Genomic DNA, 20,044 nt, shown 5'->3' with positions numbered 1-20,044 from the left:
TTTGTAGGCTAGATGTGGGCCCGGATCTTTCCCATGCTGAGCAAAACAAACAGTCATTGCTGGCACGAAATACAGAGGAGCCAGAATTATGCCTTATCTGATCCAAGTTCTTAAGCCGAGATGTGAATTGTTTCTGTCATTGCTTTTGTACAAAATACTTGTTGGAGGAAATCGTTTGAAGTGAGGGATTTTTTTTAAAGCTTGATTTTTGAAAATAATTCTAGAAAATGCACAAGAACTGCAAAAATACTGTAATCGTTTCTCACTTCTGAAGACTTCGAGAGAAGACTGAAAACAAGAAAGACGTCACTTAAAGCTAGAAATGCCGTCAAACACACTGAAAAACCGCGGTTGCTCAATAAGCTTCAGAAAAATCAGTCCCTGTAGTTCAGTCAGTTAGGGCAGGGCCAGGCACTCAGTCAGCCAGTCAGGACGGTTGAGTTGTAAATGTGTTCCAGCAGGAAAAGCTTCAGAGCAAGGCGAACAGTCTGGAGTCGGCAACTTTCCCCTGCTCCATCTAGTGCACCGCCCTCCCTGCAGCCCACCCAAGAAGCAGCCCATGGGCATAAATTTGAGAGCCTGACTCGCTGCGGATTTAAAACAATCTGCATCTCTCTCCCTCTCTCTCACTCCAACTACTCCACAGCCACTATGAAATATTTTACTCCTTCACCCTTTACTCTCTTTCTCCCTTCTTTCACTTCCCCCCAAAAAAGAAAATTCCACTGTTAATGAAAATGGAAAGTTCTTTCTCAGCGTCTGCCAACAATATTGTTTTCCTAAAGGCTTAATTAAGTTTGCAAATATGTACCAAAATCACGGGAAGTGTTTTTTTCTTCTTTGTCTCTACTGTAAAGGAGACAACAACAATGCATTTTGCTGAAATGAAGTTAATTGTGTCTCACAAAACACAATCTTTCACTAGTTTGTTGTTTCCTGATGGGGATTGTTTTCTCAATAGCAACAAAGTAGGCCAGTTATGTTTTATGTCAGCAGACCACAGGGGACATAACTGTAAACAATACTTGATGCTGCAGAAGAAGAAACCGTTCGGTCGCTTCAGTTTAAGGCGTCAGAAACCCGACAAAACAAGCACACGTGTAACCCAGTGTTAAAAACGGGATTAAAAGTATAAATAAATATTGATAAAAACAAAGTTAATTATAATAAATACTGATAAAAAGCATGTAAACAGAAGTTTAATTAATATGTACATATGTATATGTAATGTATAAGTGGTGTGGGGGCAGGACTTAGTCCTGTAGAGTGTGTTTGTCAGATCCACTGAGCGACCAATCATTGGCCGGTCTGACCCTCCCCCAGTCTGTGCGCTGCTCAGACACCTGCGTGTGCCTTCGTGTGCCAGTCAGATACGCCAGAGACACAGACGGTGAAAGATCAGTTTACCCGTGCGGCAAAGAAGCTAGCTGGATAGAGAAAGTCCTTTTTTCGGCAAGAATAATAAGAGTGATACTGTATTCCAGAGGCCGTGAGCCAACGTGAGCACTGTGAAGCCCCGTGTAGCATTTGTTGCTTCGCATGGTCAGGTTTTTTCCTTTGCTTATTTGGATTGGATTGGTTTTGAGGACCTGAGAAGAATCGAGGATCCCTTTTCCAGTACTGGATGGCGAGCCCAGCCCAAAGAGCCGGATGAACTGGTAGATTGTAACCCGACTGGTTACAAACACACTGAGTGACTACTGAACATTGAAAGACTGAAATTGACTTTTAAAAAAAGACACAAAAGACAATATATCCTTAGGTCGACCATTTGTGGGGTTTATTTTATTTTGTTTTCAAGAAGCGCGCTCTACTTTTGTTAAATGTGCACAACTTTAATAATTGCTAATAAATGCAATTGTGTTTTCTACACCTACTGTGTACAAGTCCTCTGTTGTCATACACCCTTGGCTCCTACGAATCTAGAACCTGTCTGATCTGGTCCATATTTCCCTTCTGTCCGCGTACTGTGGTTAAAGGTAACTATACTGCCCGCACTACATGCAAAGAAGGCAAGAAGTAGCACTAACAGGTCTAGTATTGCACCACCAGTGTTACATTAGTAAAAGTGGCGAGCCAGCCAGGAGCCTAGAGTGTTGTGTGACAACATTGGAATCCTCTTTGACCTTCGATCAAATGCTCACATACTGTGAAAATGGATTTTGTCGAGAAGTATGCCGTTAAAGTACCAAATGCCATTATTGTTAGCGGTGTTACAGATAGAGAGAAAGACAAAGAGGTATTTGAGTTTCTGGAGCAACATGGTACTATTCGTAGAGTACTCGCTGTCGATGATGACTCTTCTGTATTCCACAAAAGCCAGATTGTAGAGTTCGAGTCCGGTGCAGCCGTTGAAATATTAGCACCTAAGCTGCCTTACCTCTTACAGTCCACTGACAATCCAGATGTCAGTTACCGCATTCGAGCCTTAACTGACGTCTATACTAAGACCGTAGGGGGCAGTGTTACTGAGGCTTACATTAGCAACCTGAAGGGTTTAGCCAAGTTAAGTGGGAAGGATTTCGAAGAAGTGTTGCGGGAGGCCCTATCCACAATAGGGAACACCATTGAAGCTGCTGAGACAGCTGAGAGAAACCCTGAAAATGATGCTGCTGATCAGACTTGCCCTGTGGTAGGATCCACACAACTTGGAGCCTCACCTTCAGTCTTAACTGAACTGCCTCACCCTCCTGAACCCATTCAGGGCACATTCCAACGCCCCATGAGACCAAACTTGACACCTCAAATGTTGAGTCCAACTGACCTCAACCCACCAGAGGTTCAGAAAGTAGTAGTCGAGCATGTTGTCAAGAGTGTTGAAAAGACATCACATGCTCACTCTACATTAAGACTCAGAGCTTTCTCTGGCAAGATGCCCAGACCTTACAGCGAAGCTGACTATGAAACATGGCGTTCTCATGTTGACTTGTTGATGGAAGATGCTTCTTTGTCCGAGTTGGGAAAAACTCGTAAGATTCTTGAAAGTCTCCTTGCTCCCGCTTCTGATGTCATCCGCCCTCTTGGGCCAGAAGCCACTCCTGCAGACTATCTTAAACTTCTGGATTCAGCTTTTGGCACCGTCGAAGATGGTGAGGAACTGTTTGTACGCTTCATGAACACCCTCCAAGATCATGGTGAAAAGCCCTCTGCTTATCTGCTTCGTTTGCAGGTGGCAGTCAATCACACCGTGCGCAGAGGTGGGCTTGAACCACATGAAGTAAATAAGCAGCTTCTTAAACAGTTTTACAGAGGCTGCTGGGATGATAACTTGCTAACGGAGTTGCAATTGGAGCTAAAGCATAAGGAGCCGCCCACTTATGCAGAGCTATTGCTTCTCCTGCGTACTGCAGAAAACCGACAAGAAGTTAAAAACACGCGAATGAAGAAACACTTTAGCGCCACGAAACCAAAAGCAGTGTCTCATGAACAGACGGTCACTGAAACAAATGCAGATGTTCGCCAAGCACAGTCAGATAGTCTAGAAGAGCTAAAAAAACAAGTTGCCGATCTAAAAAGCCAATTAGCTGCCGTTGTGAAGCCAAAGAAACAAGCAACACTGAAGACAGTTCGAACAAGGAAACCTGAAAATAAAAAACCTGACCATGCCAAACCTGAAGACTCACCTCCACCCAGCCGCCGCAGTACTAGGCCCAAGCCCTGGTATTGCTTCCGCTGTGGGGAAGATGGACATATAGTAGCCACTTGTGAGTCAGAGCCCAATCCTGCCCTTGTAGTTGCAAAACGAAAGGAATTAAAAGTGAGAAGGCAGATATGGGACAGGCAGAATGACCAGCTTTCTTTAAACTAAATTCTGCCTCCGTTGCGGGACAAATGGAGGCTGATGCTTTGTTAACCCGTCCCACCCAGGTTAAACAAAAAGCTTCACCTAAAAAGCGTGCCAGCCTAAAGTCACACACAAGATCAGATTCCTTCGACTTTCCTAAAGGTCTAATTGGTACGAAGAGTACTGCACAAGTGAAAGTTAATGGTCACACAGTGAGTTGTTTGCTAGATACTGGTTCCCAGGTGACTACAGTCCCCGAGTCCTACTATCGTCAGCATTTGTCCTCTCATGAGATTAAGCCATTGTTTGAACTTTTAGAAGTTGAGGGTGCCAACGGTCAGTCTGTGCCTTACTTAGGCTACATTGAACTGCATGTCACTTTCCCAAAGGACTTCCTTGGCATTGAAGCTGAAGTGCCGACACTTGCCTTAGTTGTCCCCGATGTGCGCACAGCTTCTCAGTCCTTAGTGCTAATTGGGACAAACACATTAGATGTACTTTATGAGCTGTACTCTAACACATGCCATGAACTGCAGCTGAACCTGCCATATGGCTATAGGGCAGTTCTAAAAGTTCTTGAGTCACGACACAAACAGTCCAAAGACAGTAGTCTTGGTTTAGTGACGATGCACAACAAAGAGCCACAGTTGATTCCAGCAGGCCAAACTGTTGTTCTAGATGGTGCTGTAGCTGTGTCAGCCGGTAACGGTGAAAGGTCTGTCTTGTTAGAGTATCCACGAATGTCAGCCTTACCTGGTGACATCCTTGTGAAACCTTGTCTCATAGACCTACCTGAACGAGCACCTTACCTTGTACCAGTTATACTCACCAATGAATCCGAACATGATGTGACAGTCCCTCTAAATTGTGTCATCGGAGAAGTCAGTGCATATCAAAGAGTTCTATCTCACGAACACTCAGTGAGAACTCCAAGATCCCGAACTGAGCAGAAGTCAAATGTAACATATAACTTTGACTCTTCCCCTATTAGCGCTGAATGGAAGGAGCGCATAACCGAAAAACTAAGCCAAATGCCCGAAGTGTTTGCACAGAATGATCTTGACTTTGGAAAGACGGATCAAGTGAAACACACAATCAGATTGTCAGATGAAACACCGTTCAAGCATAGAGCGCGTCCCATACATCCGAATGACCTGGAGGCAGTCCGTAAGCACCTCAAAGAACTGCAAGAAGCTGGCGTGATCAGGGAATCTACCTCCCCTTTCTCTTCACCCATTGTAGTCGTGCGGAAGAAAAATGGTGAAGTCCGCCTCTGTATCGACTACAGAAAGCTTAACGCGCAGACTATAAAAGATGCTTACGCTCTCCCCAATTTGGAGGAAACGTTTTCCACCTTGATCGGGTCGCAATGGTTCTCTGTCCTGGATTTAAAATCTGGGTACTACCAAATTGAGATGGAGGAGCTGGACAAACCAAAGACGGCGTTCGTATGTCCCATCGGCTTTTGGGAATTTAATAGAATGCCCCAAGGCATTACAAACGCCCCCAGCACATTCCAGCGGCTCATGGAGAAATGTATGGGCGACATGAACCTGCGCGAAGTGATCGTGTTTCTCGATGACATCATTGTATTCTCCAAGACACTTGAAGAACATGAGGCTCGCTTAATGAAAGTTCTTGATCGCCTGAAAGAATATGGGCTCAAACTCTCACCCGAAAAATGCAAATTTTTCCAAACTTCTGTCAGATATCTTGGGCATATTGTGTCCAGCAAGGGAGTGGAGACTGACCCTGAAAAGGTGGAAGCCTTAAGTACCTGGCCTGTGCCCCGTGATCTTAAACAGCTCCGCTCATTCTTAGGCTTTTCAGGGTACTACAGGCGGTTCATTAAGAACTATTCGAGTATCGTTAAGCCCCTCACTGACTTAACATCAGGCTACCCTCCTTTGCGCAAAAGCACAAAGCCTAAAGCTAAGTCTGTCCAGTACCATGACCCCAAGACACCTTTCGGCGAGCGATGGACTCCCTCTTGTGATTTTGCTTTCAAAACCATCATTGAAAAGCTCAGTACTGCGCCTGTATTGGGTTTTGCTGACCCTAAACTGCCATATACGCTCCATACGGACGCCAGCACTACAGGGCTTGGCGCCGCGCTCTATCAAGAGCAGAATGGCCAGACTAGGGTGATAGCTTATGCAAGCCGTGGGTTGTCTAGGAGTGAATCTCGTTATCCCGCCCATAAGTTAGAGTTCTTAGCTTTGAAGTGGGCAGTAACGGAAAAGTTTGCAGATTACTTATATGGAAATCAGTTTACTGTCGTAACAGACAATAATCCTCTGACGTACATATTAACTACTGCTAAGATGGATGCCATGAGTTACAGATGGCTAGCTGCCCTGTCAACGTTTAGCTTTAAGCTCCAGTACAGAGCAGGCAAGCTTAACTCAGATGCAGATGGCCTTTCTAGACGGCCACATGGCGAGTTGCTTAACGACGCAGTGTCCCAAAAAGAGCTCGACCGCATACAGCAGTTCACACAGACTCACCTGTCCCTACCTGACAGCAGTTTAAGTCCTGAAGTAGTGTCTGCCATTTGTGAGAAACACCTTGTATGCAGCTCTCAAAATGACACCATCCCTTTGGTTCACTCGCTAGCCATTTCTGCAGCTGCCATTCCAGGTGACTTTGTCAATGAAAATGACTGTGGTGGTCTTCCTGTTATACCCCATATGTCCCTTGAACAGATCACAAACGAACAAAGAACAGACCCTTGTCTGAGGGAAGTTATTGCACAAATTGAAACTGGAGAAAAGGTCCCACCAACTGTGCGAGCTGAACTTCCTGACATCAACCTTCTACTCCGAGAGCTCAATCGATTGGAGATGCACAATAACATCCTGTATCGAACTCGCCAAGATGGAGGAGATGTTACCTACCAGCTTGTCTTACCTGAACAGCTCCGTGACTCAGTCTTCCAAAGCCTCCACTGTGACATGGGCCACTTAGGCACTGAACGTACCTTAGATCTTGCCCGAACAAGGTCCTATTGGCCTCGCATGGCAGCATATATAGAACATAAGATCAAAACATGCAACCGCTGTGTAAGACGTAAAACTCCTCCAGAAAAAGCAGCTCCACTTGTGAATATCAAATCCACCAGACCCCTCGAATTAGTCTGCATGGACTTCCTGTCCATTGAGCCTGATCGAAGTAATGTAAAGGATGTGCTTGTATTAACCGATCATTTCACGAAATATTCATTAGCCATCCCTACCAGCAATCAGAAAGCTCAGACCGTTGCAAAAGCCCTTTGGGACAACTTCATAGTCCACTACGGGATACCCGAACGATTGCATAGCGATCAAGGTCCCGACTTTGAGTCCCACATTATCCAAGAGCTTTGCAAGATCATGGGCATTCGTAAAATCCGGACCACACCCTATCACCCCAGAGGAAACCCGGTAGAACGTTTCAATAGAACGTTACTAAGTATGCTAGGTACTCTTGAGGAAAAGGACAAAACTCAGTGGCACAACTATGTCAAACCACTCGTTCATGCGTACAATTGTACGAAAAACGATACAACTGGTTTTGCCCCATATGAGTTAATGTTTGGCCGCCAGCCAAGATTGCCAGTCGATCTAGCATTTGGGCTGCCCTTTAACAACAAAAGTTTCAAGTCGCATTCTCAGTACATAACAAAACTAAAGGCAACTCTACAAGAGACCTACAAACTAGCAACAGACCATGCTAACAAAATGGCAGAAAGAAACAAAACAAGATTTGATATGCGAGTGAAACCCTCAAAACTAGAGCCAGGTGACAGAGTTTTGGTGCGTGCAGTCCGTCTCAGAGGCAAGCACAAGCTAGCCGACAAGTGGGAGACTGATATTCACGTTGTGGTGAACCAAGCAGGTGACTTGCCCGTCTACAGTATAAAACCCCTAACAAAAGAGGGCCCAGTCCGCACAGTCCACCGCGATCTCTTGCTCCCTTGTGGTTTTCTTGCCCCTGTTGAAGAGAAACCTGTCCAACCAACTCATGTACGCAAACCAAAAACAAGGCAATCACCTAAACAACATGAGGAATGTGATCATTCAGAACTGGAAGATGAGGATATCTGTTGGTTCAGAGAGGAACCTCTTCAAGAGCCCATAAAGGTCACTCGAGTCTATGAGATTCCCCAGCAAAAGACACACCCTAATGATCACGATCATACTGAAACTCATTTGCCTGGAGGAGACAACTTACATGAACATGACAACCTGCCTGGAGGAGACAACTTACATGAACATGACAACTTGATTGGAGCTGACAATTTAACCGGATGTGACAACTTACCTGAATGTGGAAATCCACTTGGATATGGAAGCCTAGAGGAGAGTGAAACCATGGTGGAACACTCAACCACTGACAATGAAAGCGAGAGTGATGCCAACTTACCCGATGGATCTACCTGTGATGGGCCAGTGGAAGAAGACAACTCAAATGATAATCAAGCAAACTCAAGTCAGTCAAATACTGAGAGTGAAGCCACAGCGACTGTAAGGCGCTCAGAGAGAACAAGAACCCAACCAGAACGACTGCAATATAGTCGGTTGGGAAATCCTCTCGTTTCCATTGCCCAGTCCCTGTTTCAAGGTCTAAGCCTGGCTTTTACCAGTGCCTTGACAGAACAAGATTCTGTGGTCATCCCCATGAAGGCTGGTTCCCCTGTCATTACCGTTTAGCTATCCCATGCAAAGGGACTTGCATGATTCTAAGGGGGGATAGTGTAACCCAGTGTTAAAAACGGGATTAAAAGTATAAATAAATATTGATAAAAACAAAGTTAATTATAATAAATACTGATAAAAAGCATGTAAACAGAAGTTTAATTAATATGTACATATGTATATGTAATGTATAAGTGGTGTGGGGGCAGGACTTAGTCCTGTAGAGTGTGTTTGTCAGATCCACTGAGCGACCAATCATTGGCCGGTCTGACCCTCCCCCAGTCTGTGCGCTGCTCAGACACCTGCGTGTGCCTTCGTGTGCCAGTCAGATACGCCAGAGACACAGACGGTGAAAGATCAGTTTACCCGTGCGGCAAAGAAGCTAGCTGGATAGAGAAAGTCCTTTTTTCGGCAAGAATAATAAGAGTGATACTGTATTCCAGAGGCCGTGAGCCAACGTGAGCACTGTGAAGCCCCGTGTAGCATTTGTTGCTTCGCATGGTCAGGTTTTTTCCTTTGCTTATTTGGATTGGATTGGTTTTGAGGACCTGAGAAGAATCGAGGATCCCTTTTCCAGTACTGGATGGCGAGCCCAGCCCAAAGAGCCGGATGAACTGGTAGATTGTAACCCGACTGGTTACAAACACACTGAGTGACTACTGAACATTGAAAGACTGAAATTGACTTTTAAAAAAAGACACAAAAGACAATATATCCTTAGGTCGACCATTTGTGGGGTTTATTTTATTTTGTTTTCAAGAAGCGCGCTCTACTTTTGTTAAATGTGCACAACTTTAATAATTGCTAATAAATGCAATTGTGTTTTCTACACCTACTGTGTACAAGTCCTCTGTTGTCATACACCCTTGGCTCCTACGAATCTAGAACCTGTCTGATCTGGTCCATATTTCCCTTCTGTCCGCGTACTGTGGTTAAAGGTAACTATACTGCCCGCACTACATGCAAAGAAGGCAAGAAGTAGCACTAACAGGTCTAGTATTGCACCACCAGTGTTACACACGCATCGCTTTTGTTAATCCTACGCTGCCGTGCTTTCCAGCTCGAATGGGTTTGGTTTGGTTGCAGATGCTTCTCTTTGTAGGCAGATTTATCATCCTGTTCCTGCTAGGAAAGCAATCAACAGATGTGACTTGTAAATTAAAATGAAGGTGGAGATTTCTGTTTGAATCATCTGTGAGAGGCCAACTTTCCATACGGAGCATGAAGTCTGATCAAAGCGCTCTGCGGACTGAACATCATGTCAGGTGTGCTGTAGTAAAAATGAGGCCGTATGACCGCGGGTGAAGTAACCTCTGACCCGCAGCAGATTCGTGTCAGTGTATCACTGGCAGTGTTCCTCGCATTTGGCTCGCAGTGGTAGCAAGTTATGCGTGTGTCACTATACTATGTCCGTGAATGCGGACAGATTTCCTGTTATAGCATCCAATCTGGTTAACGTGGCATTGGCTGGCCACTGTAGCTTCTCACAAATCACACTTGCTGTAGTTAAAGAGCAGCGAAGCAGGAATAGAAATAGACGTAAGAGGCTGAGCAGCCGGGAAAGAATGAGAAAGTAAGAAAAGACAAGGCAAGCAGACAAGGAGTAAGATTTATTTAGAAAGAAATTGAATATTTGGAAGGGAAGTAACAAAAGAAGACACACACACACACACACACACACACACACAAAGAGAAAGAATCTGTATCTTTCTCTTTGTGGGTCCGACTGACCACACCACTCCTCTCATAAACATGCAGTACAAAGCCACAATGATATGTGGTTTAGGCCATTCATTGTTTTAAATTTGTTTTGTACCCCTATAAACCTGGAACACACTGACACTGAGGTCATTCAGAAAAAAAATGTATACAAATGGGTAAGTAGATCTGCACAATCTGCTTAGCTTCATTTCGGATTGGCAGACTTGGCACACAAAGTTCTTATCTCCGAGAAATGTGATTAAAACACACAGATGCTCCTCTACACCGTGGCTGGGTATCGGGGGGAACTAACAGAAGTGTTGCAGTAACTGCGAGTATTTTAAAGTAAATACTAGGCCTAAATCTTATCTTGTTATCTTTATAACATTTTCTTAAATCATGCACTTCAATATAAAAAAGGTGAAAAATTTCCCATTAACTCTGAAGCACTGACTGTGATAAATGTTTATATTGTGCACACTACCGTGCACTGTGACGTGTGATCAAAAAAGTAATGCTGCACTCACCAGTGACGTGTCAAAAAACAAACAAACAACAACAAGAAATCAAGACACACACTGCTATCGACATCCACGTGCATCTGCATCTCACTGCATGAAAAATGCAGCATAGCACGGCACGATTAAGCGCATATTTTGTGCTATATATGTGTTTTATACATACAGCTGAGTATATGGTTCAACTGCAGGCTTCCTGAGAACATATGCCAAGCCAGGAATCCTAAGACGTTATCTCATCTTAGATAACAGAGCTGTTCTCCAGAAGACCCATCACAACACACGCAACACGAGTACGCCTCTGCACTTCTTAACTTCTCGTCTCACTCTGTCTACTTCTGTCTCTAACCAAATGGGATTGGAAATGATCGTTCCAGCACACGGAACTGTTGGAAATGTTGCTGCTTCCACATAAAGTGCTAACGAGGAGCGATCTGTCTTCTTGTTGGAGAGGAAGAGAAAAAAGAAGAAGGAAAATTCTGAAGCATGCGTCCTGTTGAGGAAGTCAGAGGTCTTTAACAACTCATCGTATCAGGCGTGATATCTCAGGGCAACCCTACACCGCTGAAATCGTAAGGGTAACACCGGTGTTTATCCGTTTGTATTGGTGGAAGTCAGCGAGACGCAGGCAGCGAGGAGGGTGACTATAAGACAACTGTGTCGTAATTACACTGATGATGGCAGCACCCGAATGCATCGTGTCTGCTCTGCGTGTCTATGGCAACCTGGTGAAATAATAAACACCGCCTCCTCTTCGCTTTCTGCCATGAGTCACCAGCGGCTGAGAACGCACACATTGAAACACACGCAGCAATCGACACTCACACATACGGGTACATAATCTTGCAAGAGCACAAAAACTCTGTGAATGAACCCGCATGCACACACGCACACACATCTGTAAACAACAAGCTCATTACATAGTCACTACTCACACACAGGAGCTTGATTGGCTTTTACCAATCTGATCGGACGACTGAATATAATCGTTACAAAATTACAACATCAGATTTGGTTTTCTCTTCCTTTCTTTTCTCATCCACAGTCGACCACCATCCCTCAAAGAAACCCCCAACCACACGCCCATTGTTGCAAACCGAGTGGGAAATGAGTGTGTATCCATGTGGGTTGTTAGTGCATATAAAAGCTATTCACAGTCTCACCTGGATCCTATTAGCACCAGTTTGATTTCTAATATCGACCACATGAGATGATAGTTAACAGTCGACCTACTTTGCTGCGCTTAAACGCACACATGTGCACAAACACATGAATGTATAAAAGACCGCCACCCTAATTCAAAGAAGAAGAAAGGACGATGGAGAAGGAATCGACCCCACCTTTTACTGCGTGCAGCATGCTTAATATCACATGCATGCACATATTCCCTCAGGCTCAGTCTTAGGATTTAATGTAAAAAAGAACCAACATTACTCTTAAAGTTTCCTGCTGCGCTCCACTAAAGCAACAATGTTTCCACACTGGAGCCACTCCTGATTTTTTTTTAAATAAGGAAACAGCTGGACTGCACCTATAAAATTTGATTACAGCTGCCATTAGCAGTTATTCTCATCCCTGATTAATCTGTCAACTGTTTTGGTTGATTAGTAGATAAATGTTTCATCTACAAAATAAAAATCAGTTGTGGGATCAGTCTTAACTCACCACTGTGGCTTCAATTTTTCATCATCTCTCCACCAAAGCAATTATATCAATTCCAGCCGACCTGTGTCTCGTTTTCCTACTGCTTTGAACTGATTATCTCTGCAGATTATTATTATTTTTAATCACCACTAACGCAATTTGTCTGGTACATCCTCTAGTGGCTGGGAAAGCTCCAAGTGACCACAAACAGTGATTTTCTGAATATTTCCCATGACTGCAACATTTCCCCTTTCTATTATGGCTGCCCTTTGGCTAATGTGATTCAAGATTTCTAAGTGTCTAATGCCTTTGCCCTCTGGTGTCAGCCCACTACTTAGTAACAACCACCCTCCCCGCCCCCTCATTCCTCTGCTTCATTTAAGCATCATTTGACGGATTCTAGGAAGAGGGGATCTTACAAAATCCTTTGTGTGAACTGACTGTAGGCTTCAGTTTTTTATGGTGAAAACAGACTTTTGGCATACATGTTTGAGGCTTCTTGTAGTAATATTCCGATTTTGGGGGGCTTAAAGATAACCAAAAATGTCATCACAACCAAAATGTATCCATTCTCAATGAACAATTGCAGATAAATGGTGACACACAAACTCAACTGAAGTTTTCTTGTAGTCTAAACACACAAAGAATCACAACCTGAAGAACCAGCATAAGCCTCAAATACCAGACCCCGTCATCAGAGATCTAATCAAACAGACCACCTCTTCATGAGTCAAAGGAGCATAGTCGGAGTTGAGAAAAGAATAGCAGGGGATACAGACAGAAAGGACTATCTGTGAGTCTGTGTGTGTCTTTGCTTATGTGTCCTTTGGAGCATCCCATGCCTGTCTACTCTGTTCTCTCTGCAGCCGAACCCGATTGGCCGTGCACTGTGAGCCTACGTGGTTTAGGCCAGGGCCGGCACAGACAGACAGCTGCTATTAAACCCTGATTGTTTCAGGTTCACAGGGTGTGAAAGGGTCTGATTGAGGGGCTGTGATCCCAGTGAGGGTGGTCTTTCTCCCCCCTCTTTTCCTCCACCTCACGCCCCCCCTCTCTGGAAGGTGGGAGGAGGGTATTGGAGAGGAGGAGGATTGTGTGTGTGTGTGTGTGTGTGTGTGTGTGTGTGTGTGTGTGTGTGTGTGTGTAATGGGGGGGTGTTGTAGGCATCACGTGACATGTGTTTCTTGCTGAGCGGACTAAAATGGAATCTGGACAAAAACACAGCACTTGTTGCTGCCTGCTTTTGGTTACATGTGTATCACATGACCAGTCGCCTTATAATGCCAACATTTAAGGTTGTCCACACCATAAATGCCACAGACAGCTATTTAAAAATTCAAGTTTAGCTGTTTCAGTGTCCAAAGTTTTATTCAAATGTAAAGCAGATGCAACAAATGTCTTTCATTTAAAGTGACAAACATTTCTTCCTTCGTTTTTACCAAGATGGAAGCGGTTCGTGCCACCACATCCAATTGTATTCAGCTTGAGAGAGACTTATCACTGCTCTGATATGGCTCTGATAATCCAGCTCAGTCCTCACCTGTGTCTGGCTCTAGGAGGACAGTCGCTTCCTGGATGGTGTATTTGTTTAAGAGCATTCCCATTAAGAAGCCTTTTGGTCTTAACACACGTGATAAAGACCAGGGAGGGTGAGGAAGCTCCCCTGCAGAGCTTTTCACATGTGACCAAAGGACAAGTGCACTTTCCCCCCTCAGTTTCTCCCCCAACTCAACCTTGAGTAGAGTGTGAATACTTGTAAAAAGCTAAATCTATGTTGCACTGAGTTTCACTGAAATGGAATTGAATAAAATATATCAACGTCGCTTGAGTGCGTGACACAAGAAAAACTAAATGCTTCTATCACGCTCAGCAGGTATCCCACAATGCCTCCAGACCTGCCTATAAACCTTTAAATGTAAATTTATTTCATTGTAATTTATATCTATTTATAATTCTATAATTCTCTTCCCCTCACATGTTATTGGAGTGTATATATTGTGTGTGCATGTGAGCGCGTCTGTGCAAATACTGTTAACGGAGGTTGTGAGTTTGTATGCCTAGCACTTCTCACTGTCACTTTGGAATAAATACGTGTTTGGCTCTCCCATTGAGTCCAGTGTTGACGCTCTTCAGTGCAGGGTCACTACATGAAGTCCAGCAGCCTAATCTTCTCACATTAGCAGCTACAGTGGCCTCTCGCAGAGATAATTAGATTAGAATCCATAATCTATCTCAGATTAACAACAGATTATGGTTATTCAATTCATATCCCCTTTTTTTCCCCAGAAGAAAGACAGAAGTGAAAGTCAGTTAATAAGAGATGTACAGGAGCTTTTTGTCCACTAAAGCCTCACACAGTGAGGTGTTGTTTTGTGGGTGCCCTGGCAGGACCTCACATTTGGAGCAGACACTGGCACCTCAAGTATTTCAGGTTACAAGAAACAGCTGTTCTCGGGTGGCCTTGCCGCCCTCCTCAGTGCCGGATGAGTGTATACCGTGCAGGCGGTCAGACCTCTCATGGAAGAACTTCTCCAGGAGATGAACGCACAACTTTAAAATGTCACGTCCAAACTCTGAGCCACTCCGTGCATCTCCACAAATGGGCAGAAAAAGGCAGAAGAAACAATTTGCAAGTGAAGATGGACCAATGCTGAACTCGGTTTTGGTTGATAAACAGAGAAATTAAACAGGTCCAATACTGAAATTTGGAGTGGCAAACTGTAAACTTTAAAAGTATAGAACCTGAATTAGGTAAAAGTCACGCAGCATCTGCTAAATGAACATTAGTGACACAACTGAAATTTATTTTCTCACTTTAAGAAAAGTTTCAAGTACTTAAACTCAACTTTCGGAGGATGAAGAATCTTCAGCCCGGTAACAATTACCAGTAATCGGCTGTGATTTGAGGAGCGAGCATAAATGAGCGGCACTGCTTACCTCAGGTTAATGCAGGGACATTCAGCATGAAACTTTCTGACTCGGTTCCCAGAGTCCTTGGAAGAGCGCTGAGGATCCAAGGACCGTGAAAGTAAGTCTGAGTTTCCAGTAAAGCCTCGCGTCTCTCCTTTTTTCTCTCTACTTTCTGCCAAGCGCGCTCGGATGGAGATAAGTGAATTGTTCACAGAAACCGACACATTGTTCTCCTTCAGGAGCGCTTTTCCATAGTTTGGTTCTTCAGAGCCGCTTTACGTAAACGGTGACAAAATTAAACCCCATGTTCGACTATGGAGTCCCGCAAAGCACCCTGGAGTCGGCTGCACAGCCAATGCGGGAATGTGCACCCCCTTCCCCCTCGCTCCCTCCCTCCCTTTCTCCCTCCCTTTCTCCACAGTCTGTGGACCACCCCGAAACAGGAAGTTCACTTTTTGTTTTTCTTAAAAAAAAGGACCACGCTGCTTCAGCCTTCCCTTCAAAGTTAACATGCGCACCAGAATACCCAACGAAACCGAGAGATGGTCCATTTCTCACCCCATTCCTTCTGAAAAAGGCAGATTCGTTTACAGCAATAAAGGTGGTTATGTAAAGACATTACAGCATGCGCATGTTTATTAAATACATGTATGGACATGGCTGTGTCTATATAAAGCGCGCTCCTATCTAGTAATTGGGATAATCTTTCTATAAATGTTTGTGTTTACTTTACTGGTGTAACTTCGTAGCAGCTTCTCGGACAGCGTGTGTGGCTGGCTTCGTGTGGGGATGCTGCAGATTGCTGCGCCTTGCCAGTAAAGGCCAAAACCTGGACTGGAGTCCAGTCTGCTGGGAGCAGGAACAGGTCCACGTTCCTTCATTACTGTTCTCTAAGAAAATCTGGAGGACATTAGAAACACAAATAAGCCAAGATTATTATGTCGGGGATATGCAAAAAGAGTCACACATGCGTTATAATACGGAGTTTTTTTTGCGCATTTTCTTTTTTATCCATGCAAGTTATGCGCACAAAAATTGGCACAACTTTGGCAGGTCCTGGATTCATTTAGTGTCAGCTGGTTCCTGGTCAGAGGTACAATAACATTACTCATCTCTGAGCGGCTCTTTTTACTTAGTTATTCTCGCCACAAACACACGCACACACATACACACACAGTTCTGTGATCTCATTCAGCAGCAGCAGCAGTAGCATTTTGGTAACATACATATGCAGGCAGATGTTGGGATATTTTCTCTGAAAATATTGCTACTTTGCTTATTTACACATTGTGTTGTCTCTTCTTGTTGTTTTCAGTCTGGATTAATGGATGAGATGAACATGATTCCTAAATGTCTCCTCCAAAAGAGATGAGGGATTAGTGTATTCATGACATAAAAGGTTATAAAAAAGAAAACCTATGATGCAAAAAAAGATTTAAAAAGTCCAGGAGCTGATCGGTTAATTTCTTACCAGGTGACCAGGTGAGACATGCACATGTATGTAGGTTAATTTCCCAAGCAAAAGGCAGAGAAGTATCCCTGTATGAAAAATAATAACTATTTATGAGCTTCACTGCATTAGGATGCTTGCATATGTTGAATTTTTGTATTTTCCTGTCAGTAAATGAAACAATTTCCACCATGAGCTCATATACAAAAAATAATCATAATGTGCAAAATTTAGTGTGCCCCTCATCGATGTTCAACTGAAACCCCACCAATTCTTCTGGTGATCTAATTCCTTTATTTATTTTAACTTTATGTGTCTCAGCCTTTATTACACAGAGTAATTTAAAAGGCTAAACAGGAAAGTAATGAGAGAGTCAACAGAATGACATGCAGGAAATGTTCTGGGGCTAAACTCAAACCCTGCAATAGTCCCTGACATACGGGGGTCACCTATTCAACCAGGTGAGCTCTAACAGCACCTGACAATATGATGTTTTTGTTAAAGTATTTTCAGGTAGAAGAATTTTAGCAAAACAGGTCCTCCTTTACCCCACCTTGTGACGATGTCTTGTAGAGACATGCCAAGTCTCCAATGATTTTAATCTATAATGAGCTTATCGGTGGATAGAAAAAGTTTTGTTTAAGGAAACAGTTTGACATGCAGAAAACCTGGAATCAGTTAGTATTATTTCAGCTGTGAGCACGAACTGCTTTCACAGTTTCTGTGCGTATAAACGACACTGGCATGTTTCTGTCTGCACACTGTACAAAATGAGAACTTTGATGTTGAGCCAGAAGACGGTGTGCATGGTTAGCATTTTGTCCCCAAACTACAGCATGTTGTCCTGCCACACTCAGTCCATGTATTCATTCATAAAGTTTTGTCATACAGATTGCATTAACAGCATTTATGTGATAAATCAATTATGATATATCTAAGTAATATTTAATAAAGCCAATATTTACCATTTTCCTGTAAGACAGGAAAGCACAAGGATGATTGAGGTCTGCATGGAGCTGAAAGGGAGAGTTTGGTGATAAATATCTGTGATATCATCGTGTCGTTGTATGCAGAAATGCCCCCACTTTAAAAACCAATCAAAAGAACAAAGCTGTAAATTTTAAAGTAAAAATTGTTGTTACTTCCCTGAAAGTGGTGAAATTCCAGCACCTTCAGTCACGTAATTATCAGGTTAAAAGTTTCATTGAATATTTCTGGACATTACATGCTTACAGTGAAGTAGAAAGTCTGGCTTTACTTTCATGCTTGTTGGTAGACCTCAAGATGCTGTTTTAATAATCTGGCTATCAGAAAAGGTCAGTAATGGTCAGTCACTGAGAAACCTTTACGCTGTGTGTTGTCATATCAAAGTCCAAATGATCCACGGACACTTGTACTGGACTCTTACTCTGCTAGAGCATCTCTATGATTAATGCCACTTCAAAGAGTGCTTACTCCCTGAATCATAAAGTATCTGTAGCTGAGTAACATGACATTTAAGGTCGTCCTAAGGTTGGATAAAAGCTTGTGTTTCTTGCGGTTTGTATTGTTAACGGTCATACATTATACATTATGTCAATGCTTCTCTGTGTTTGAGTTCCTAAAACCTTAACCACCAACACATGGAAGCTAAGAAACATACATGGTTACAGCATTCGACTAGACTAGTTTCACAGGATAACCCACATCGGCCTTCATATTAATAACTTGTCTTTTGTACGTGGTGAAAAAAAAATGATTAAACTGAAAAACGGGACTAAAAGCTAGAGAGTATCTTTAATAGCTAAAACCACTTGGATCATAGTCCAGACCAACAATTTGCACAGTGTTCCAACTTACATACATTTTGCAGCTGATGATGTAAGAGACACAATTTACAATACACTGGTAGAAAATAATCTAGAAGTAGTAATTATAAGAGAAAATTTTAAGTTAAAATGTTTATTCAACTGATTATACATTACCTTTCAGGCTGGTGGATCACTGTTGAGCATATCACTGATAGCAGCTCTTTCTGCCTGTCTGAGGAAATAACTGCATTTTTATTGTGAGGAAACAATGAAAGCTGAGTCAAAGTCTGAACAGTTGGTGACCCGTACCAGCCCGGCATCCTTTGACAGCATACGGCCAGCGGTTAAATCAGATTTTGTCAATGAGAGTTGTCGGCTTAAGTCCTAACATATCTGCTGCTGTAGCAGCCAAGCAGGGAACGCTTGGCTGTAAATTAGCTCACAGATGCTGGAGCCATATGCTTAATCTGATTGTAGGGAGAATCCAACACTGCCTTCACTTGAGATTATCAATGGATGGGATTAAAAGTGAAGAAGTAAATCTTGTCTTACTGAATCACTCACTGTGAGTCACTGAAAAACAAGACAAATCACAGACGCACTTTAGAAAAGTATTTTTGAGATGTCTTAATAACGTGTTTGTGTATCTGCATTGTGTTAATCTGACAAACAAGTCAAAATAAGTGAATAGTACTACATAGATAACCTAATACAAAGCTATTCTCTGACAGCTGGATGAACCCTGAAAATATACATTAGTATGACACTGGTAGACTTTACAACCTTAAGGACATAGTCTGTTGACCCTTTAACCTTTTGCATGTAACATTATGGAAATGGGTGTAATATAGCATGATACAATGTCTTCAGAGAGGCAGTCTAGCTGAGATTTGTAATAGAACCGACCCCAACAAGTTCCCAAATTTGGCATGTGTATGGGACAGGGATTAAAATTACAGATGTCTGCCTTCAAAGCTCATATAGAGCTTACATCAACAGATGGATTAGAAACAATGTTGGTACTGTGGTGTAGGTACAGAAGAAGCTTTCAGCTATGGCATTTCAGTTCAGGTGACTACTGAGAGCTGTAAATACGATGCTGCTTCACTGATCAGGTTGTTTTCTTGAAACCTGACGTTAGTCTGTTAAAGTCTTTCACTGTCCTTAATCAATAGATACAGTTTGGTGGATCATAATTACATGCGTGACTGAGATATTTAGGTTTACTTGATCATCTATTATTGTGTAATATATTTATATCTACATATATCTATACCTATCTATATATCTTTATATATATGAATGAGAATATGCACATAGCATGAAGCATGAAGTGCAAACACTACTAAATTAATTACATCATAAAGTACATCTTTATTGTAATGTGTGTTGAAGGTTAAAGAAAGTGCTGTATGTGTGCAGAGTTAAGGAGCATCTTGAATGAAGCCGTTTAAGTATTTAAGCTCACTGGAGGAAACAGAGAAGCATGCATGTTAGCCAAGTGAGAGGGAGAGAAAGCATCTGTCACTAAGACCCAAGGCAGCTGGACGCCATTACCCCGTGCTGCAAAA

At 43.0% G+C, this 20,044-nt stretch overlaps 1 protein-coding gene across 1 annotated transcript in view; it reads right to left on the bottom strand.

Annotated features, from left to right (window-relative positions):
• The window catches only part of gli1 (GLI family zinc finger 1), a 61,163-nt gene extending 45,558 nt beyond the window's left edge, over window positions 1-15,605 (bottom strand). Inside the window, exon 1 of the mRNA XM_004547684.3 lies at window positions 15,261-15,605. The gene's annotated coding sequence lies outside the window, so the exon portion shown is untranslated. The remainder of the gene's footprint in view (window positions 1-15,260) is intronic.
• Window positions 15,606-20,044: the final 4,439 nt, after the last annotated feature.

This window comes from Maylandia zebra, linkage group LG5 (genome assembly GCF_041146795.1).
Source record: "Maylandia zebra isolate NMK-2024a linkage group LG5, Mzebra_GT3a, whole genome shotgun sequence".
NCBI classification, from domain to species: domain Eukaryota; kingdom Metazoa; phylum Chordata; class Actinopteri; order Cichliformes; family Cichlidae; genus Maylandia; species Maylandia zebra.
Note: the sequence above shows the minus strand (reverse complement) of the source record. Positions and strands in the feature narration are given on the sequence as shown.